The sequence below is a fragment of the Salvelinus fontinalis genome, chromosome 27 (assembly GCF_029448725.1).
Source record: "Salvelinus fontinalis isolate EN_2023a chromosome 27, ASM2944872v1, whole genome shotgun sequence".
NCBI lineage: Eukaryota > Metazoa > Chordata > Actinopteri > Salmoniformes > Salmonidae > Salvelinus > Salvelinus fontinalis.
The window spans coordinates 12966494-12991014 of NC_074691.1; the positions used below are offsets into that span (position 1 = coordinate 12966494).

The 24521-nt window shown below is 43.0% G+C and overlaps 1 protein-coding gene across 1 annotated transcript in view; it reads left to right on the forward strand.

The window, feature by feature from the left end:
• Nucleotides 1-24521, forward strand: part of LOC129825071 (mannosyl-oligosaccharide 1,2-alpha-mannosidase IA-like) — a 169973-nt gene that overhangs the window by 84666 nt on the left and 60786 nt on the right. The gene's annotated exons all lie outside the window — the stretch shown is intronic.

Below are 24521 nucleotides of genomic sequence, written 5' to 3' on the forward strand. Positions count from 1 at the left end.
TCATTCCATTTGACCCCAGTTTGATAGAGACCATGTTAGCTGAGATAATTACATAGAGGTAGCCGCCAATAGTTGAACAACCATTTCCCCTCAGTTTAGAGTGATGCGAGGCGTTAAATAATCTTATTGCAGCCATGTTGGAACAGCGTTGTTCCAAAGTTGCTGAACGTTGAACTGTGAAAAAGAGGTGAGCGCTTTACTGCCCGCCAATCTCTTGAGTGCAGGGCAGTCCTTCAGGGAGATGTAGAGCTATGAAAATATATCAGGGGTTTAGCTAATCTCTTCTGAGAGGAAGGCTCCTTCTGCCTGCCAACTCTGGGATTTGTGTGGGACTGCAGTTCTCTCACATTGTCAGGAAACTATCTCTTTGGGACCAAACCCGTTTTCTGTTGTGAGTACTATCAGCCCTCTATTTCTCTTCATGCAGGCAGAGGTTTTTAATGACCTGCTCTAATGACTGGCTTGAAGATAAGATAGTCATAGATGCTACCAAATAGGCCCCAAAAAAAACCTGTTTAAAAGCCAACCTGTTTTCGCAAAGTGCTTCTAATGACTCCTCCAGTTGAATTTTAGCAGACAGGAGGACTTTTCTGACCAGAAGATCTATGCTTTTTATCTCCCCATTTCAGTAGGGTTTCAGGGAACTACTGAACCTTGGTTCCAGGCTAAGTGTCTCTCATAAACAGGACAGTTGCAATACCAGAGTGGGAGGAATCCATTTAGATGTTCAGTGAGCTCAGCAAAGAAAGTCTCTTTAGAGTCTTTCCAAGTCTAAAGGGAATCTGAAAGAAACAGAAGCAAAAGGAGAAGCTGATCTTTGTTTCCTCTGTGTCACACCAATCACTGTAAACGCTCAGACTTATTATCAAGTCGAGGATTACAGAGGCTGGAAACTCAGTTGGCGTTCTGAACAGAAATTATTTTGGCCTCTTACACATTTTCACCTGCAAGAGGTTTTTAATGAAATAGAGAGCATACTTCCCCGCACATGTCGCAGGACTGCGTTTAGATTATGAAGCCATGCATCATTCTGAAGGATGCTGTTTATCAAACATTGCCAATTATTTCAGAGCAATTATCTCATTTAATATAATTTTCCTCCAATTAAGGTAAAACGGTAGGAAAGAGGTCCTCTTGAGTGTTTATGCAATTTGAATAACTGGAGAGTGAGGTTGACAGTAATGCTTTACCTTTTAACACGAGGCTTCTCGAAGTGCTCTTTGCTGACAGACCCCAGAAGCAGCCAGGGTTTTGAGTGTGTTATTTTGCTACAGGAAGTGTCAAGAAGTTGTGCATGCCTTTGTCGTGCTTACCATCATTTTGTTCTGACACGCTGGGAGAGACACTGGGGGAATTTTTCATCGCCGTACAGCATGCCCTGTAAAAAATAAAATAAGCTGGCATATTGGATTGCTATGGAAATTCCCTGTATTAATGAATACAAAATAACATGGCAATGTGTTATGTCCAAGACTTGCACACAAAAGCTGGAAAGGCATTGCATTGCATGCGGTGTGTGGAAATCTCATTGAATCTCATAGTCATTTTTGCTCCCATTCATATTAATGGTATTTCTGGACTGTAAAATGTAGATGAGATGTGGTTGAGGAGAGGCAAGCCACACCGTTAAGCAGTGACAGGAACAGGGGTGAGTGGTTCATAGAAGCAACTACAATGGTATCCGCCGGATTTGCAGGTTTATTATTTTACGGTTTGGAGAGTGACTATGTAATCCTTTTATTTTGTTCCTGGTGTATTTATTATGTTAAAATCCTCTCTGTAAGAGGCACTATATCCCGAGGCAGATATCCACAGGACTAAAAGGGCTTACAGTAGGTAGATGTACCAGCCAGTTCATGGTATTTTATTTGCAGATGAATGAACGGCAGGGAAATTGCCAGTACTCTAGTGACGCATCATGCGGTAAGGCTACAGGTTGTGCAGGTTTGTGGTTGAAAGCAACACCTTTTTTGTGGTTCTTGTATTGGGAAGCTTGACCCATGCCGTTTGTCATCATAACTACACGTGATAAGTGTGGCATAATGCTGTTTTGTAATGCTCCGCAGCTTAGCCTGGTCATTGCTTAGTCTACAGGGATTTCCAAAGGGAATAGGGTGTTTGAATTACCTCACTGTATAAATCAATTCCCATTATCTCCAAAACACTGTAGAAAATAATATCCTTGAGTGCAGCACTGGGAAATGTTGTCATTGACAAACATAACTAGTGTACCAGGTGTGTTAGTGTTGTAGTGAACTCCCCTTCATTCTCCCTTGTTGTATTTCAATATCTGTACAGTGAGGCTGTGTCACTCCCAGCAGATTGGATCTCCTCTCTAAAACTGAGCGCACATTGCTCTGTTCACCCTTTCATCCTCTAAGAGAGGCGGACCCATTTGATGTGAGCCTTCAGAACCTGAGTCCAGGGAGCTCCTCCGAGTCCTGCAGGAGAAGGTAGAGGGAGTCGGTTATGTACACCCGACCCACTTTAAGCTGCCTGGAGCAAGACAATGGAGGCTGAGACACGTGCATGAGGCCCGGTGGTGGGTGGGAGGGAGATGGAGGCAGGCTCTGAGATCTCTCCCTGGCCCCTGTGCCAGGCTCCGAGATCTCTCCCCGGCCCCTGTGCCCCCCTGTGCCTTTCGCTTGGCTAGAACTCAAAGCAGGCTGGACCCTTTGATGACATTTTGTATGTGTAAAACTACACAGATGCATGGCAGGACAGCCCCAGCCCTGCATACTGATAAGGCCTGTCCTTGTCTGTTAGCCAGCCCTGAGATGCCCGATAGGAAGAGCTAACAGACACTTGATCATCATCGTGGTGAAGGAGCCATAAAGAGCCTCTCCTCCTGATTCGCTCATTGTTCTTCTGAGTGGGAGTGGCCTTCGTCTGCATCGCAGACAGCTTAATGTAGTGCCAGATCAATTTTCCAGGACCTTCTGAAATGAGCTATTGATGCAGTGGAATTGTTAACCATTCATAAGTTATGCTGAAGTGAAGGCCACCTAGCCCCAGGTCACCTCTGATTTAGACCTTGGTTGTTTTTCCTACTATGATTAATGGATGGGATTAATAGAGGGCTGATTTAGGATCAGTGTTATTTATGGCTGGCCAGTTTTCCATCTCTGACGTGTTGCTGAGCGGAACATGCCGACCTGTCAGAGCAAAGCACTTAACGTCTCAATGGATCAGATATTGAGCGGGAGCCATAAGTAATTTTACATAACTGACCGAAAGGAATCAGGAATGAATGGGCTGGATTGACCCCAAAGGTTTTAATATCCACTCAGAGATTAAGGACAGCACAAATACTCATCCACGCTCTTACCTGATTACTGTGACAATCTTACGCTGGGGAGCTTTTGATTATCTTGGATCTTATGTCAATCAGATTTGTATTCTCAAGGAGAAGGTTCTTGGGGTAAAAACGCTCCCTCACTAGTGGACCAGTGTACCTTACATGTACCTCCATGCTCCATGGGTATTCAGACTAAGGGTTCAAGTGAGCACTGAGTACCCCACAATGTGAACGTTTTACCATGTCAGTGGAAGGAATATCCCGTACGACTAAATAATTCAGAGATCCGGGGAACCAAGTTAAATACCTCTTTGTGAAACCCGCCTAAAACATTTTCCCAGTCATTTCATGGCAGGGGGTGCATTAGGCTGTGCTATGTCTGAGGCATTAGACAAATATTGTATGCAGATGTATTGCAGAGCTAGCAGTGCTATTTAAACAGTGTGATTCTCAGTGTGCTGCTGTTGAAATAGGCCCAGTGTCTGTCTGTCTGCTGGTCACAGATGATCAGGGCCTGGTCTGTAGGGAGTCTGGCAGGGCTTTGCTGGAGCACAGACAGCCCTGGCTGTGGAGCTTCTCCCAGATACATGGAAGCTGCCTGTTGGATATCTCCCTCTCCATTCTAGATGCAATTTAGACTGGATCTCATATGCTGCCTAAGATTAAGAAACCTGGAACCAACCAACCTGTCTGTTTGTGTACAGGAGCTAGTTACTCTCCTTAGCCAACGATTTAGCTACTAAGCATGGCCACTGCAGTCTTTTTATTTGTTCTCTGGCAGTGGTCCTTTTGTAACTCTCTGTAATGAGTCATTTCCTACAGTACTCTGCAAGTGGTGTACCCAGAGCCCAACCACTGCCAGAGAGGAGCCCAAGGCCATAAGCTCTGCAGGCACTGGCTGATGGTGTAGGGAAAAGTGTGTGTGCTTTCACATCAAACAAGGTTTGAACAATGTCACCGTAGGTGTCTCGTCCTTTTCTTATGTTTTGTTATAGAGCTTAGGCTACAGTCCAACTGAAGATACCAGCCTCAGGTTTTGGTTTCTACACGTTGCTATGGAGATGATCAACATAAATGGGTGGAAAGGATACTTCAAAGTGTATAGCCTTTGGAGTGTGTTGCATTGTCAAAGGAATAAGCACACAGACACTGGATCTGTTAGTCACTCACTCATCCACTGACCTTTGAGTTTTAGCATTTGCACAGAATAGTTTTCCCACCGCGTGGCTTTTACTTTTAAATAAGAAGGAAAATAAAATCCATTGGTTGTCTGTTTGTCTCCTGGTTTTGTGTGAGTGAGAATTAGTCCAGTGGAACAAAACTTCCCAGCAGCTGAGACCCACGGTCAGCATTGGAGTGGGACTTCTCCCTCTGTCTGAACACAAGATTTTAGGTGTGCCACGGGTGATGAAGCCCACTCCTATTTTTCTCCTTCTCCAACGGGCTGTAGGCAAAACGCCAGTGTGGCCACCAAGCAGGAAGCGCTAGCTACCATATAGAGTTGTCATGAAACCACACCAGCTCCGCAGCTGCTCTCAGCCTGTTTGCTCTGTCATCAAGTGGCTAACTCTGTTTGTGGCTGTGAGGGTTGTTTGGGAAACATGGTTTACCGCTGGCCATCTATTAAAGCAGAGTCTCAGACAAGGAAACATACATTTTCCCTGCACCTGCCACGTCCTGTATCCTCTCTTGTCAGTCAGTCAAGCCGAAAACACTGTCATCCGTTCCAATTTTGTTATACAACCGTGATGGGATCAAAACACAGTGTTGCCAACTTTTTGAGCACAGTCAGGGAAAGTAGATTAGTAGGCAAAGGTCATCTCCGGCAAGGAAGGACAAAGTCATGAGGGACTGTTGTTGAATCAAAAATTTCAGTTGAGTCAATATTTTCCTCTGTTATTTCGTTTCCCACTGAAATGCTAATGCAGTCTTCATGCAATCTCCGTCTCTCAGAGACAGACATTTTGTGCATCTTCATTTTTTTCTACATCTGTCGAGATGCGAAGCCCCCCCCCCTCCCTCCATGACAAGCGAACAGATCAATGAATCATTTCAAACTGCGATTCTCCAGTGACTCACTATCACCAGACCCCAGACCCATTCGCTCCCATTGTTTGCTCAGACGACATTCCTCTATTTGCATGTAAATCACAACTCATTAGCAAGCGGTGGGCTGAAGGCTCGTTACCACTGTTTATTGCTGTTTTGGCTGGTATGATTAAAAAGTACATCTGACTTGTTTATGGCTGGCGGTTGGGGCGCGACAGGGGGGATATTAATCATAGCCAAGGGTCCACAGCCATTTGTATCTGTCACAAGAGATCGGCTCTTACAGAAACCACTCTGTTTGCTCTCATTAAGCCACAACATGTAGGAGAGAGAGCGTCGTCTACCCTGTTAATGATGGCTGGGCCAGTGTTTTAGAGTGCCATCTTGGATGGGATATGTTTAGCTGTTTACAGTTGGTGACTGACTAAGTCTCGAGACGGAAATAAAGTTGTAGCCTGGAAGGGTAAGTGCTGTGCTGTCACTCAAGTCTGTCAGTCTTCCCTCTGGCTTTGGCCACTTGCCTCAGAGAAGTGAGCCTGGAACCTTTTGTTTTCCTACCCGGTGCTTATCTTCTAGTGGTCTGTATTTTCTCTCTGATCTATATGGCTTTTTCAGTGTAAAACACACTGCAGAATATTCTTTGGCGATAAAATGGAATAAGAAATTGAATTTTCGCTCTTTAATCCAAAGATATGCAAACTTCTGAAAGCCTATATAGGAAACATGTTGTGTGAAGCTTAATATGCTTTAAATAAGCCGAAATGGAAATTGCTTGTTTGGTACTTATTGTATCTACCCCTATGAACATAAGTCAAACTTATATTTGCCATATGTTACTATGCATCTCAATGAACGTACATCCCCAGCTGGGGGGCCTGGAGGCTCCTTGCAATCTGTGAGAACGGCACTCAAGGTGGCACCAATTAATATCTTCATTGGAACCACATAAAGTTACTGTGTTTCCACTGGGAAGGTTTTCACCGTGAAGCATCACACAACAGAACTGCCATATGGCATCATTTAGAACCTACCACATTACAAAAAGTGTGTTTTTATGTTTTGTAGGCAAGCTAATTGTTCTGTGCTTACCTGACTAACTTCTGTAGTGTTGCGTCCCATTTGTGTGGTAGTCTCACACCTGGTAGATCTCAACAGACTCAGGGATCATAGTATGCTGCATTGGAGTGGGAGTTGAGAGTGCAGAAATGCAAAGCACTAAATCAAAGCAATTAAACTGTTACCATGTCACACTCTTAGAATTAGGAATTCTAATTGTAAAGGATCTCTATGGTCACACTTGTGTACCGTTGAAAGTCATAACCATCGTGCCATATGTTCCTGTCCGTTTGGAGGGTGAGCACGCCTGGGGGTTAAATGAAGGTGCATTCATGACTCCCGCTCACATTTTACTCTATGCTTAATACGGCGTAACATCTGCTATGGGCTTTGATGACCCAGCAAAAAATGGCTGCATCATTATCGTGTGAATAGGACAGTTGTGCACTTGGTGTGTTAAGTCATTTGACCTTGCTGCCTGCTGGACTGGCATTTCCTGGCCCTGAGGTCTGGCCTTTTCTCTCCTCTACTCTCTGCCTCCTGCCTGCCCTGGCTCCCTCTTCCCTCCCTAGGAGATGTGCTGCCTGCCTGGTGCCTGCCTGCGTTGCCAGTCAGGGAGATTGGAGCAGCGTAGCCTAGAACCACACATTCAGGGATCGCAGCATTCATCTTTCCATTAGAAAGGCTTCTATACAAGCCTCATTAGACTAGATCCTCGGAGTTTACAGTAGAGGTCAACCAGTCAAATGAGAGGCTGGCATTGTGTGAACTCCACAAATTGCTTGGTTTTCATCGTTTCCTCACTCACAAAAAGACCTGCAGTAGGCTGCAATGCTATCTCCTGTATGGGAGGAATGTGTGGATGATGAGATGAATTCAGCAGTCTCTAGTTTGACTGAAAATGTGTGGGGTATAATGCCTGCATAATGTGGAGAAGGAATGCTGTATGGTTTGGCATCTTGTGTTGCCTACTGCTTCTGTGTACCTCTGTTAGAAGGCTGCTCCGTCTCTCTCTGGGTCCTGCGGTTCAGCGCCCACTCCCTACACCTACGTGTCCTCTCAAACAAATGTCTCTCCACAAACACACACACACACAGGGAGTGCATGACTGCTCACCTCCTGAATGTCAGAAGGGAAACAATCTGTGCCGGCCTCAGTGTGCAGTTAGCACCCAAACATTCCATCTCTGCCTACGCGTCCTCAGGTGTCGCAAATGGCATCCCTTGTGTTTTACACATTTTGTTGCGTATTCTGTTGTGACATCCTTCCGAGCTGTAAATGGTCCCAGGCCCCTGAGACTTTCCTGTGTCTGGCTGTGTGTTATGAAATATACCATCACGAGAACAGATGAGATTCTAAGACAGAGGAGAAAGGGCCTTGCTGGAAGCCTCTCTCTCTCTCTCTCTCCTCTCTCTCTCTCTCTCTCTCTCTCTCTCTCTCTCTCTCTCTCTCTCTCTCTCTCTCTCCTCTCTCTCTCTCCTCTCTCTCTCTCTCTCTCTCTCTCTCTCTCTCCTCTCTCTCTCTCTCTCTCTCTCTCTCTCTCTCTCTCTCTCTCTCTCTCTCTCTCTCTCTCTCTCTCTCTCTCTCTCTCTCTCTCTCTCTCTCTCTCTCTCTCTCTCTCTCTCTCTCTCTCTCTCTCTCTCTCTCTCTCTCTCTCTCTCTCTCTCTCTCTCCTCTCTCTCTCTCTCTCTCTCTCTCTCTCTCTCTCTCTCTCTCTCTCTCTCTCTCTCTCTCTCTCTCTCTCTCTCTCTCTCTCTCTCTCTCTCTCTCTCTTATATTTTTATATATATGTTCTCTACAGACACCCTTCCATCCTGGCACGTATCTTGAACCTCCCCCCCCTTTAAGTACTGTCAGTTCTGTCTTGTCTGGACAGGGCACAGAGCCCAGGAGAACAGCAGAGCAGGGAGGCTGTGTCTGAACAGAGAAGTGATGGACTTAACCAGTAACCTTGTCCAGGACAGGGGATGTAGGAGCTCTGAGTTTCAACCAGAAACTTGATTGCAGGTCCATATGTTAACTCTGCCAGTCAGCTGTGGCAGTCTCTAATGAGGTGATTTGGAGCATCGTGGCTTCCTCCTGGAGAAAGTCGCAACAGGGAGGCTCAGAAAGTGTCAGAGCCCATAATCGAATCCATAGACTAGTCAAATGTATTCTCTGTGTTAGAAGTGAGAGGGAACCCAATGGAGTTGAGTTTGTTTCATCCTCTCGACATGACTGCAATGCTAATGAAGCCATCTGCCTTTATAGACCCGGCCGTTTCGCAAGCCCAATTCCATTCCACTGTTTCCCGACCAGCAAAATAAAGTTCGTAACCTGTTCCAAACCCCCCAAAAGTACTGGTTTATATCGTTCCTTTTTGTTCCTTCCTTAACCTGTGAAATCCTCAAGTTAACTTTTCTTGATTTATCTCATTAAATGACTTCACCAATCAGTGTGGATAGGCCAGGCAAGCTAGTTGTTTACATGCGTGACGGACAGACAAGTGTAGCCTATGGCGAAAGATTGACATTTTGTGGGTGGGGAGAGGACGAGAGAGGGTTGAAGAGGAGGAGGAGGAGGAGGAGGCTTGGCTTGAAGCACTGGACATCTAGTTATGACATGCATTTTCTGAATTAGGTCCACATAATTATACCTAGGAGGGGCTTCTATGGAGGAACTGTAGTCATTTCCTACGGTCAAATGACTAGTGGCCTCATGGGTGGAATGTTATTTCATATTTTTAAACTAATTAATAAATGTTATTTACAAAAAACTGCTAACTCTGTATTTGACATGGTACAGGTCTCTTCTTTTTTTGAAGCCCATAACCATGTGTGTGTTGTGTATACTTTAGTTTCAAAGTAGATTAGTTTAACTTCTCTTGGATATGTTGGATGATAGCGTCCCACCTGGACAACATCCAGTGAAAATGCAGAGCGCCAAATTCAAATAAATTACTAAGTTAAATTAAAAATGTAACTTTCATGAAATCACACATTCAATATACCAAATTAAAGCTACACTTGTTGTGAATCCAGCCAACGTGTCAGATTTTAAAAATGCTTTACGGCGAAATTAAATACTATTATCTGAGGATAGCACCCCAGCTAACAATCACAGACCATCATATTTCAACCCTCCCGGCGCGACACAAAACGCAGAAATAAAGATATAATTTATGCCTTACCTTTGACAAGCTTCTTCTGTTGGCACTCCAATATGTCCAATAAACATCCCAAACGGTCCTTTTGTTCGATTAATTCCGTCGATATACACGGCTCAAAAAAGTAAAGGGAACACTTAAACAACACAATGTAACTCCAAGTAGATCACACTTCTGTGAAATCAAACTGTCCACTTAGGAAGCAACACTGATTGACAATAAATTTCACATGCTGTTGTGCAAATGGAATAGACAAAAGGTGGAAATTATAGGCAATTAGCAAGACACCCCCCAAAACAGGAGTGTATCTGCAGGTGGTGACCACAGACCACTTCTCAGTTCCTATGCTTCCTGGCTGATGTTTTGGTCACTTTTGAATGCTGGCGGTGCTCTCACTCTAGTGGTAGCATGAGACGGAGTCTACAACCCACACAAGTGGCTCAGGTAGTGCAGTTCATCCAGGATGGCACATCAATGCGAACTGTGGCAAAAAGGTTTGCTGTGTCTGTCAGCGTAGTGTCCAGAGCATGGAGGCGCTACCAGGAGACAGGCCAGTACATCAGGAGACGTGGAGGAGGCCGTAGGAGGGCAACAACCCAGCAGCAGGACCGCTACCTCTGCCTTTGTGCAAGGAGGTGCACTGCCAGAGCCCTGCAAAATGACCTCCAGCAGGCCACAAATGTGCATGTGTCAGCATATGGTCTCACCAGCTGCAGAATCACTCCTGTTTTGGGGGGTGTCTTGCTAATTGCCTATAATTTCCACCTTTTGTCTATTCCATTTGCACAACAGCATGTGAAATGTATTGTCAATCAGTGTTGCTTCCTAAGTGGACAGTTTGATTTCACAGAAGTGTGATTGACTTGGAGTTACATTGTGTTGTTTAAGTGTTCCCTTTATTTTTTTGAGCAGTGTATATCCAAAATGTCCATATATTTGGCGCGTTTGATCCAGAAAAACACCGGTTCCAACTTGCACAACGTGACTACAAAATATCTCAAAAGTTACCTGTAAGCTTTGTCCAAACATTTCAAACTACTTTTGTAATACAACTTTAGGTATTTTTTAATGTAAATAATTTATAAAATTGAAGACGGGATGATCTGTGTTAAATACCGGAGGAAAACAATGTTTAGCATGCTTTCTGGTCACGCGCCTCTAACAAACAGTACACTTCACTGGAGCCTCATTCTGAACATGGCTACTTCTTCATTTCTCAAAGGGAAAACCTCAACCAATTTCTAAAGACTGTTGACATCCAGTGGAAGCGATAGGAACTGCAGGAAGGTCCCTTAGAAATCTGGATTCCCAATGAAAACCCATTGAAACAAAAGTGACCTAAAAAAAAAAATTCTGAATGGTTTGTCCTCTGGGTTTTGCCTGCCAAATAAGTTCTGTTATAGACACAGACATGATTCAAACAGTTTTAGAGACTTCAGTGTTTTCTATCCAACACTAATTATCATATGCATATATTAGCATCTGGGACTGAGTAGGAGGCAGTTTACTCTGGGCACGCTTTTCACCAAAACGTGAACAATACTGCCCCCTATCCTAGAGAAGTTAAGACTACCAAGAATCAGTCTGTGTGATCCTGATTTATCCCACTGCAGTAAAAGTTTAAATGTCCTTTGAGCGATCTAGTTAACGTTATCAAGCTTGTGTGTGTGAAGAGCCGCACCAGATTTAAAAACACGTCATAGCGTTGTCTAGTTAATAAATACAACATGAAATGTGGTAACTAAGCCTATAGTATCCTCAACTCACATTCAAAAAGTTTATCCATTCTTCTCTAGCTAATTAAAAATCGATCTCCCTATCTTCTGAATCACGCTTGTAACGTCAGTACAGCAGCCTATGGTAACGTCAGTACAGCAGTCTATGGTAACTTTAGTACAAAGATTTTCAGCTTGCAGGCAGACACAAAGTGAGGGCTTTGTATAAGCGCTTTGTTGCATTTTTTGTGGGACTAGAAGAAAATAATATTATTAACTATGCTTTTAAAATAAAGGTTCTGTTCCGGACCAGTATGGATCACTTTCGTTCCCGGTTCTGTTCCTTGAAAAAGTCATTATGTTCCGGTTTTTGGTTCTGTTCCCTGAACCGGTTTCAACCCCTGGTTCAAACACACGGCACTAAGTCACCTTGGTGTGCATTTAATCCCAGATAACTGCAGGCAGTGTAAGATTTCTGCTCAGATCGTAAGCAGATCTATTCGCTTATCAAGAGCTTGACCTTGTGAAGGCAATTGTCATACTGAGAGTTCCTCGTTAATAGCTTAGTTACAGGAAGATGTCTCTATAATTGAAGACACTATTACACATGTTCAGGCCATCAAATAATCGGACGAATGAATAGGGATAGACCATATTAAAAATGGCCTCCTCGGAGCCGTCGTTGAAGGTTAAGTGACAACGAAGAGGTTCGACGTTAAGCACACAGGGGCAGATGGGCAGATCGTGGATAATGTTTGATGAGACTAGCTTGCTAGCTACCGCCTGGAAGATATTACTCCAGTACATCACAGCCTCTTTTTTTTTTCTTTTTTTTTGGGGGGGGGTGGATCAGCTTAATATTGCGGAAAGAATGTTGCTTCCAATGTAATTGTCTGCATCATTTCCAACCCCCCATATTTTTTGGGGCAAATATATATATCCATTCACGCATGCATACATATACACATATATACATACACATACCTACATAGACATATATACTTTTTTTAAAGAGTATACCTTTATTATTATTCCCCGCAAACCCTACCACCGATCCCCCAATTGGAGTAAACTGATAAACATTTCTGTTTTTACCTTCAATTTATACACATTTTACAGACACAGTCTACTTTATAATAGTTCTCTCTTGTTTGTTCTTAGTCCTTCCTCTATTTCTGTTGTCCATCCAGTTTGATTTCCACTTGTAACTGTGCTATTTCACAATAGCTCCGCACCTATACACATTTCACAGATCCCGTATGCCCTACATTGTTTATCTTGTTATTAGTCCCACCCTTCAGCTCCACTCAACCTTTCCCATCTATCTTCCAACATCATCCATTTCGGATTTTTATTTGCCATATATTTTTCAACTGTGCTGTGATGCTTCACAAAAGATTTGAATCTTCCTATTCTCATAGCTTCCACAGATTGTAAATTAAAAATACATTTTTTTGCTAAAATAATTATTATATTATTGATTGATTGACTATGGCTTTTCAAATCCCTCAGTGTTGCTATCTGTAGCGTTAGTTCTACGCAAATGTTGCAATTCTTCAACCATTCCTGGACCTGTGACCAAAAACGAGCTACATGCGGACAATACCAAAATAAATGGTCTAATGACTCTGCCTCCTCACAGCAGAATCTACAGAGCTGGGAAGATTGTATCCTCCATATATATAAACATTCTATTAGTTGCAAGAATTTTGTACAATAATTTAAATTGAAAAATTTGAAGTTTTGAATCCGGCGTTGTTTTGCGTATCAATTCATAAACCATGTGCCATGGAATGGGTACATCGAAAATCTCTTCCCAGCTATTTTGCAATTTATATGGCACAGCTGTAAGTTTTTTGGTCCTTAAATGAAATTGGTATATGTTTTTATTTATCACACTTTTCTTTAACCATTTATGTTCTTTAATATAAGGCCAACATACAAGTTCCTTACTTTTATCCCCTTCCACCTGCCTCTTCCATTTTTGTGGTAATGCTGCAATTAATTGGTTGTAATTTTGGGTAGAGCAGACATTTCCATATGTCTGTGTTAGCTGCATGTGTGACATTACTCCACCAGTCCCATTTATGATATCATTCACAAAAATTATACCTTTTTTAAACATTTCTTCGATAAATACAGTTTTTTTATCAATTACTATATTTGAATTTAACCACAAGATTTGTTGTACTATTTGTTCCATCCTTTCAGGTGGATTAAACTGAAATTGCAACCAACTTTCTAAGGCTTGTTTAAAAAATAAAGATATTTTGGAGATTATTTCCTTTTCGAGCAACCGAAAGTGAGCAGGTGTAATCTGAATAAAGGGAAAAAGGCCCTTCTTGAACATAGGATGAGACATTCGTGCCAATCTACTAGAGAACCAGTTTGGATTTAAGTATAATTTTTGTATGACTGATGCCTTTAGTGAGAGGTCTAATGCTTTAATATTTAATAATTTCTGCCCTTCGAATTCATATTCGTTATATAAATAGGCCCTTTTAATTTTATCTGGCTTGCCGTTCCAAATAAAATTGAATCTTTTTTTGTTCATATAATTTAAAAAGCAGGTCACTAGGTGTAGGCAAAACCATAAGCAAATAGGTAAACTGTGATATGATTAAAGAGTTAATCAGGGTGATTTTCCCACAAATAGACAGGTATTTTCCTTTCCATGGTAGCAAGATCTCAGCAAGACACAGGGGCAGATGGGCAGATCGTGGATAATGTTTGATGAGACTAGCTTGCTAGCTACCGCCTGGAAGATATTACTCCAGTACATCACAGCCTCTTGTTACAAGCCAGTGAGGGGATAAAAAAAACCTGTCCGGACAGACCTTAGCACGTGATAATGGCTTTCCAGTGAAGTCGAGCAGGTAATGATAAACATGGTCGTGACTAGGGGAAGGCAGCTTGACTCCTACCTCGAATATGGATCCCACCACCACAACCGCCGGCGCCTCTTCTGGGCTGATTAGGCTCTCTGTCTGTGTGCCTGAGTGGTGCCAACTGAAACCTCCCTCTGTGGGGATGGAACAGGTGCTTATGAAGTGTTCATTACTCCATACTACCAAGTAATTAGACTAAGAATCTATTTGCAGCGGAGAGAGAGCGAGGGAGAGAGATGGCTCCGCTTTACTGGGTATCGGATTATTAAATGAGCTGTTAGTCAGGAGAAGTCATCTGTTATTATAACCAATGATATGCCAACGTTCACCGAGGAGAACTTATAATGGCTGTAATCATTATTGTGGGGTAACACTTTCTTGTGATTTAACGCATTATGAATGAATTTATAGCTCCCTCTTGTCACCGTCTGACGCATGGGAAGATATGATAAGTATTCATAACAGCTCATGGCTCCTTAACAGCCTTTAGTACTGTATTAACACTAGAACCACCTGGCCTTTCAGACTATCAGTACCCACTAGAGAATGCTGCCGGGCGTCCCCTTTATCATATGCATCAGATGAATATCAACCCGCAAACATAAGCACCAATGCTTGATAAACACAGTCTTAGAAAAAACATTTTTGTTTCCCTTAGTATACATTTTTTTTGTGTAATCCATTTGATCAACTTTATTTGTAGATTCGATTAGTAATAGAGTTGTACAATTGAATAAGGTCCAGCTTCTTTTGATAAAGTAGAAACAAAAAATATAATGATAATATAACCAGCCAGGTGCACAGGTAAAATTGTTTTCCGTATTCCTAAACAAAAGCACCGCTGCATGAACAATTGTAATTGATGAATTGCATAAAGAAATATTTGTGGAAATATATCCAGACGCTGAGGAGACCAATGGAGGGTGGTCAGAGCTCTCATTTGACGTTAGTTTCAATTTCATTCCGGCTGGGTTCTGAGCGATGCCTGTTTGGGTGGCCTTCAAGGTTTAATCATTGACACTTTCGGATGGGTATACTTATATTGCCCCATTTTTGTTTTGTTATTTATTTTTCAATTCTTACATTATTCTTATTACCATACCATTTATTTATTGCTTGCAGGGGACTGGGGGTGATGGTTGGGAAGGGGCGGACACCTGGATAGTAAGTTGATGTTTTGTGCCGGTCTGCCTTTGTCATAGCCGTGCGCCGCTCCCCCGAGTAGATTCCCACCAGCCCTCTGTGGTGCTTGTGTCTTGTGTAGGTGTGCGTACATATAATTTGTACTTTATTATTATTTTATCTCTCAGCATTTTAATAGTATTATGTATGTATATATTTTAAATTAGTGTAGATTATTATTCTGGGGTGTGTGTGTGTGTGTGTGTGTGTGTGTGTGTGTGTGTGTGTGTGTGTGTGTGTGTGTGTGTGTGTGTGTGTGTGTGTGTGTGTGTGTGTGTGTGTGTGCATCTATATATATTTAATTTTTTATATGTGTGTGTATATGTATGTACAGTGGGGAGAACAAGTATTTGATACACTGCCGATTTCTCAGGTTTTCCTACTACATACAAAGCATGTAGAGGTCTGTAATTTTTATCATAGGTACACTTCAACTGTGAGAGACGGAATCTAAAACAAAAATCCAGAAAATCACATTGTATGATTTTTAAGTAATTAATTTGCATTTTATTGCATGACATAAGTATTTGATACATCAGAAAAGCAGAACTTAATATTTGGTACAGAAACCTTTGTTTGCAACTACAGAGATCATATGTTTCCTGTAGTTCTTGACCAGGTTTTCACACACTGCAGCAGGGATTTTGGTCCACTCCTCAATACAGACCTTCCCCAGATCCTTCAGGTTTCGGGGCTGTCGCTGGGCAATACGGACTTTCAGCTCCCTCCATATTCACTTACTGGATAGGGAGAATGCTAGCCATCCATCTATGGAGAAACACAAAACAATTACCTCTAAAATGTGAATATAATCAGATTCTCTCAGCTAAAATTGCTAAATCTTTTCTCTATGCCAAGCAAAAATATTTTGAGATTGGTGACAAACCACACAAATTACTCGCCAGACAACTTCGAAACAATGTGAGTGACCGAATGATTCACAAAGTTAAATCTGCATCGGGGGAAATACTCTCTTCCCCCAAAGACATCAATGACAGATTCCATCAGTTTTATGAGACTATATACATCTAAAGCGGATCCTAACCCCTTAATTATGCAAAACTTTTTGGAGGACTGTAATCTTCCTGCCCTGAACCAGAAAGATTCTAACTTCCTGAATAAGGAAATATCTCTTGAAGAAATTCGAGAAACAATTAAATCTCTAAAGAGTGGCAAGACCCCGGGCCCAGATGGATACCCTGGTGAATTCTATAAAACATTCAACAACATGCTCTCTCCCTACCTGCACAAAATGCTACTTTGGATGAAGTGTTCATTACAGTTATACATAAGAAGGGTAAAGATCCGGAAGAGGTAGGATCATACAGATCAATATCCCTCCTTAATATGGACCTAAAGATTTTAGCAAAAACTCTGGCTAACAGGCTTAGCACTTTAATTGGCAACTTGGTCCATTCGGACCCGACCGGCTTTATCCCTAACAGAAACTCATTCTTCAATCTCAGGCGCCTCTTCAACATTATGTATTCTCAGAGGTTACCTAACGTGGACCATGTCGTTATATCTCTTGACGCCGAAAAGGCCTTTGACCAAGTTGAGTGGTCCTGTCTATTCAAGGTCCTACAGAAATGTAATATTGGAGATGGGTTCATAAATTGGATCCGGCTTTTATATATGAACCCCTGTGCGAGAATACTCACTAACCAATCATTGTCTCCCCGATTTAACCTTTACAGAGGGACAAGGCAGGGTTGTGCGCTGTTGCCTATGCTCTTCGTCCTAATTATTGAACCTCTCGCTCAGGCGATCGGATCTCATGCAGCTATACACGGCTATAATACTAAAGATACTCTAAATAAGATTTCCCTATACGCAGATGACATTCTCCTCTATGTAACAGAACCCCACGCTAGTATTCCAGCTATTCTTGATGTGATTCATTTGTTTGGTACCTTCTCGGGATACAGAATCAATTGGAACAAGAGCGAATTAATGCCCATACGGTTGCAAAACACCTCTTGGCTATCTTCAGAAAAATGTACCTACCTAGGAATTGTAGTTACCAAACAATACTCATTATTTAAAGAGAATTTCCCCTCTCTGATGCAAAAACTCAAGGCAAACATACAATTTTGGAGAACTCTCCCAATTTCTCTGCTCGTAAGAATTAATGCCATTAAAATGGTCTTTCTCCCACAACTGCTCTACCTATACCAGAACATCCCAGTATTCATACCTAAATCCTTTCATAAACAACTGGACTCAATAATCAATCCTTTCATCTGGGATTATAAAACACACAGGATAGGTGAAAAACACCTCTGTAAATCCAAGATGGAAGGAGGATTGTCTCTCCCAAATTGTATATTTTACTATTGGGCCGCTAACCTCCGCGCTGTTATGTTTTTGCTGGATGACGCACCTCCGTCATCCAGCTGGCTTAGTATGGAGCGGGAGGAGTGTCACCCCTTCTCTATTGGCGCTGTGATTTTGTCGCCTGTCAATCTGGAGATGTCACTTTATCGTAACAATCCTATTATACATAGCACAATCCGGATCTGGAAGCAAATTAAAGTCCACTTTGAGCTTAGACCAATATCATTCATGCTCCCTGTTGCCAGGAATCCCTCCTTTGCCCCCTCTAACCTTGATAACACCTTTGAGCGATGGGGAGAGCTAGGGATAAGTACCATAGGGGATTTATATATAGAAGGGACCTTTGCTTCCTTTGAGTTGCTGAGTGAAATTTATAATCTTCCCAGAAGTAACTTTTTCAGATAGTCTCTGATTTGTAGGTATGTTAGAAAACACCTCCCAACATTTGGGAATGCTAAACCTTCCATGTTTGACGGATGCATAGACATATGCCCCACCTCAGACAAACTGATATCTCGTCTATATGACGCTTTTCAATCTGTTAGCACACCTTCTACAGATGCCGTTAAGGCAAAATGGGAGGAAGAACTAAGGACTGACATTTCTGTGGCAGACTGGGAAGATGGCTTGGAGTATATCCACAAGTGCTCCATTAACTCCAGACATCGTCTCATACAATTCAAGGTATTACACTATTCCACAACCAAACTGCATAGGATATTTCCTGATACATCCCCTATGGGCGATAAATGTCAGGCTGTGCAGGGTACACTACTCCACTGCTTTGCCCTATGCTCTAACCTGTATGGTTATTGGTGTGGAATTTTTAGGATCCTCTCTGAAGTTCTGGAGACTTCAATAGACCCAGACCCGCTTCTGAGAATCCTGGGAGTGTCTGATTCCCTAAACGGATTAACCAACCCCCAAAAACAACTCATCTCTTAGTCTCATTTCGGCAAAAAAAATGTATCTTGTTGTTTTGGAAGAGGAGGGAAGCTCCCTCTACCAAATTATCGCTCAGCGAATGGGCAAACACTGTACACTTAGAAAGAATTAGATATATTCTGAACAATAAATTATCAACATTTGATCAAATCTGTCAGCCTTTGCTCTCAAGCAAAGAGACACTGAGTTTGAAGGTAGGCCTTGAAATACATCCACAGGTACACCTCCAATTGACTCAAATGATGTCAATTAGCCTATCAGAAGCTTCTAAAGCCATGACATAATTTTCTGGAATTTTCCAAGCTGCTTAAAGGCACAGTCAACTTAGTGTATGTAAACCTCTGACCCACTGGAATTGTGATACAGTGAAATAATCTGTCTGTAAACAATTGTTGGAAAAATGACTTGTGTCATGCACAAAGTAGATGTCCTAACTGACTTGCCAAAACTATAGTTTGTTAACAAGAAATTTGTGGAGTGGTTGAAAAATGATTTTTATTGACTCCAACCTAAGTGTATGTAAACTTCTGACATCAATTGTACATGCATACATTAATAATGCATTATGTTCAGGTGGTTGGTAAAAATAAAGCATAGCCGATGGTTCTCAATCCAAGTGGTTTTATTAAATACCTCTAAGAGGTATTGACCTGGGCGATCATCCATCAAGCCCATTGACCTCTGTAGAAAAGTAATGAGTCCCCATCCCGATGAGGGCAAAATGTATATAATCACACTATATTTGACTAATGAGACATTTTGGGACATGGTCCAACCACTACAAGCCATACAAATGACCCAGTTACCGTATGTGTGTCTGCTGCCCTGGACCCCTCGTATTCTAGAGAGTAATATGTTTTTCTACAAGTCTGCCACCACCGGTGCTGTATTCTGTCGGGAGAGAATTGGTTTTGCCTGGCGCTCTTCATTGTGCTGTGACACACTGTATTGTTATGGTGCTCCAGCAGTGCTAACGGTAATGCTAGGCAACAGGGTCAGGTCCTGGAGCCAGGGAGGAGATGATTGAAGACAGAAACTCATTTCAGGCTGTCGCCTCGCGCCTCGATGGGGTTCAGGACACCCTGGCTCCACTTCACATATTACAGGCACCAGCATCACTTTCCACTGAGACTATTTGTTTGGGAAAGTGGATTAAGACAGATCTATTCAAGTTTAGAAGTTTAGCTGTATGTTTAGTAATGTGCTTTATTGGTAGAGAAAAAAAGAGAGGGATGCAACTTTAGTTTTCTTGCTCCCCCTGCAAACCCAGTTTTCTCCCTTAACAAAATGTTATTTACTTCCCATGGTGGAAGAAGCCTCTCCAGAGGGTTATGGCCTAGCTATAACCTGCTAACCGGTGACATCATTTCTCCTCGCCACTGTATGACTATGAAGTGGAGTTAAAGGAGCATAAGGGTGTGATGATAAGTGTGTGGCCTGACGTGCTGAGCGGGGTGTGTGATTGGATATCTGCATTGTCAAACGTGGCCAGCCACAGATTCACATCGCTCTCAGCTGGGGTTGTTTTATCCGGACAGCAGGCAGCCGTTTGAAATTCACACAGGAGATCCCAGGTCGCTATGTCTCCCCCCCCCCCCCCCCGAGCATTCGTCGGCATTTGGCTTTTTGAAGATTGTCTGCCCACACTTCACGCCACAGTTTTACGAATGGAATTGAAGTGTTTGTTTTGTCTTTAAGTGAAGTGATTGGCTAGGGCTCATTTCCATAGCAACTTGTTCAGCTTTAGAGGTAAATGCACACTAGACCACCCGTTCTAAACGCTTTGTGGGAGGTTAAGTGCAGACCTCGTGAAAATACACTGCTCAAAAAAATAAAGGGAACACTTAAACAACACAATGTAACTCCAAGTCAATCACACTTCTGTGAAATCAAACTTTGTGCAAGGAGGAGCACTGCCAGCGCCCTGCAAAATGACCTCCAGCAGGCCACAAATGTGCATGTGTCTGCTCAAACGGTCAGAAACAGACTCCATGAGGGCCCGACGTCCACACGTGGGGGTTGTGCTTACTGCCCAACACCGTGCAGAACGTTTGGCATTTGCCAGAGAACACCAAGATTGGCAAATTCGCCACTGGCGTCCTATGCTCTTCACAGATGAAAGCAGGTTCACACTGAGCACATGTGACAGTCTGGAGACGCCGTGGAGAACGTTCTGCTGCCTGCAACATCCTCCAGAATGACCGGTTTGGCGTTAGGTCAGTCATGGTGTGGCATTTCTTTGGGGGGCCGCACAGCCCTCCATGGGCTCGCCAGATGTAGCTTGACTGCCATTAGGTACCGAGATGAGATCCTCAGACCCCTTGTGAGACCATATGCTGGTGCGTTTGGCCCTGGGTTCCTCCTAATGCAAGACAATGCTAGACCTCATGTGGCTGGAGTGTGTCAGCAGTTCCTGCAAGAGGAAGGCATTGATCAGGAGCATGCCCAGGCGTTGTAGGGAGGTCATACAGGCACGTGGAGGCCACACACACTACTGAGCCTCATTTTGACTTGTTGTAAGGACATTACGTCAAAGTTGGATCAGCCTGTAGTGTGGTTTTCCACTTTAATTTTGAGTGTGACTCCAAATCCAGACCTCCATGGGTTGATAAATTTGATTTCCATTGATAATTTTTGTGTGATTTTGTTGTCACCACATTCAACTATGTAAAGAAAAAAGTATTTAATAAGAATAGTTCATTCATTCAGATCTAGGATGTGTTATTTTAGTGTTCCCTTTATTTTTTTGAGCAGTGTATATTAGGTATGTTAATGTGAAACTCCACACCGGTCTCTGTCTTGTGCAATTCCTGAACATATCAAAGGGATTTCTCTCTATTAAAACAATATTATCGATGTTGCGTCCAGAAATCAGCCGTCTTCTTCAGAGGGAACTTTTTGTATTTGAGGGAATGTCTAGCCTTTCTAATGTGATGTGGTGCTGGCTGGTGGGAGATTTGTAGTGACTCAGACTGACTCAGTCGTTCCTCCCTCACAGAGCTTTCTAAATGTAGTCCCCAGATACAGCAACCTTGATTCTATCGCATCCAGCTCAGGGATTTAGAGCTGAGTTCAGTCTAGCAAAGGATCCTTCCATTTTTAAACGACACAGCCATGCAGGAAAGAGAATCTCTGTGAGTGACGAAACTACACTCACTGTTCCCCCACAACAGCATCCTTTGACACAGTCTGCGAGGCCTCTGCGAGGCCCATGACAGTATATGAAGTGTGAACTGTTCAGCCTCCTCTGGGCCATCCCTGTCCACTGGCTCTGAACAAACTGTCCTTATTGGATTACTATGGAAGAGCGGTGACAAGCCATACCCATAACACCCAGGGTTATCAGGCGCTCTCTCTAGTCCTCAGCAGCAGTGGCTTCGTCCCTCCCTAAACAGTATTTAGGTTGAGCACAATTAGCAATATGTTTGTTCCCAGAGAGCCAGAGACAGAGAGAAAGCACCTCTTATCTACTAGCTGCTCGGTTCTCATCGTTCATCTTCTCCCAAGTCTGATAAAATGACCCTATTTCTCCCTCTACCATAAGAGGATGAACCAACCGCCCGCGTTCGTTCTATAGCATATTCTGCTGAACACACACGCCGTGGTTTGACAAGGAGAAAATTGGTTTGGGCGACGAGGTCACACATTGGGGTGAAGCCTTCAGCAGATTACCGCGGCTTTATCAGCTAAGAAACCGCGATGCTATAAGTTCTTAGTGTGTTGACAAGCCCTCGGCTACACTAGTTTGGTTTACCACCTCTCTACCCAGTGTGAATGGGGAAACGAGTATTAGCTGACTTCTTGCCCATAGTGCTCCTCTTAGAGGATATAATTGCTACACCAACTCTCTGCGGATGTAGTTTTCTCCACACCTCTGTGCTCAACTATATGCCCCTACAGCTCAACATTTTTCCTCCAAAATCAATCATGTCTCGTACAAAACTATACACATCATTTATTTTCAAGACTTGCTAAGACCACCCTGCCTATCATGTCTAACCAGCTGTCTCTCCTGACGGTCTTCTCAGTTTGAGCAGTCTTTTTTTCCAACTCTCCTCCCTCTCAGCCGTCTCTAGCATAAGGATATATCTGGCAGACAGTCAAAGGGCCTGCTAGTTTCAGGGACCCCCTGCAGCACTCCTCCAGTCAGTACAGTAGTTAACTTCTCTGTAACAGTTAAGTGGAAGTTAAACAGCACAGCCAGAGAGTTTCAGCGGGGTCTCTCTGACACTCAGACTCTACTGTTCCGTTCGGGAGGTTAAGCGTGTTGTCATTGTCTCTTATCTCTCCGTTCGGGGAGGCTGATAAGCCTAATAAGCCATCTGCAATGTTAATGTGCATCGCTCAGCGCAGGAAGCTACGGCAGGAAGGAATTGAACAATGAAGTGTTTCCCTCGACGTCATCACCATATCGGGAGAGATGCTACTGTATCTTATCTGGGCTGAAAGGGATCCAGTTCAACCGCTCCAGTGGAGTTGTTGCTCTGTGTTACCTTGTATTAAACTGTATCAACTGATGACAGCAGGCAAGTAAGCACAGGGGGAGTTTACAGATAGAGACTGAATCCCTAGAGCAGTTCAACATTTCACTGTTTCACTACTTCCTGTGTGCTTACTGTGCACATGGACAGGTCTGTAGGGCTGCAGAGCTGGAGCTCAGCAGGCAGAGCGTGTGTTTGTGTGTCTGCACGTGTGCATGTGAGCATATTCCCTTCAGGGGATACACTGCTCAATTTAATGTCTTTTTACCAACACTTCAAAAGACAGGACTTACGTTCCAATTACATCAGCTTCTTGTTCTTCTATATGTATTCCCTGTGCCTGGTTGGGTGTCAGTATATCAAAACATCAGCAGAGATCCCTAGTTGTCCTTTTGATGTGACGGATGTTTTCAAAGGTTATACCATCTCTGTGAGGGAAACGTTTGGGCCGTGGAGCTCTGAAGACCGTCGGGCTGACAGGCTGGCGGCGTTGTTTTGCTCTGTGCTCATTTAGGGCCCTGCCTGCAAAAGAACTCCCGTCAGCCTTTGTTCTGTGTCAGCCTGTTTCAAAGGTCAACGCTGGATGATCATCAAAGCTAAAAACATCCCTCGCCCCTCCATTGTTTCTGGCCCAGCGTTACGTGCTGATGTGAGGGGCAAGCACACAACAAAACCAGGTCACCAGCCTTGTTTTTCCAGCATGCTGCAAGCAGATGCAGTCACTCTCTGAATGAAGCTGGTGTGGTGACTGACCTTTGTTATTAAAAAAAATGATTTGCATTTTTCAATACTGAACCCACCCTGCATTTATGGATACCTCCGATTATGCCCAGAGGAACTTTATGAATGAATATGCCTAGGTTATTTTTTTTGCATGCATTGAATGCACTGCTTTGGGGGCACGAGTTGTGGTGTTCTGTGGAATGCAAAGTAGTCTACTGGCGTCTCTTTTTTGGATAGTTCCGGTGTTTCTACTAGGGCTGGGAATTACCAGGGAACTCACGGTACGATGCTGTTACGATTATGTATGGTGATTCTCACAATTCTATATGTATTGCCATTCGATACCGTGATTTTTTAAAATTGTCATTCGATGTTCCAATCGTATTGCTCATCATATGTCTGCTGCAGAGAGACGGAACACGTTTTGATCAGTCATGGAAATAAAAGTGCTGAAAACAAGCTGGCTCCCTAATTTAAAAAGAAGGGAAAATATTGGAGGTGTCAAACACAAAAAGAATATCCCGATATGTAACTGCATCAAAAAAATGTTTTCCCATCACTAGTTTCTACATTGTGTTTCGACTGGAGCCCTGCCGCTAACTAGGTATGTGAACAGTCATACTTGTGTTACTCGAGAATATGAGTGAACTACCTCGCTATGACTTTTTGAAATTGGCTTGTGTTTCTACTTTACAAATTATC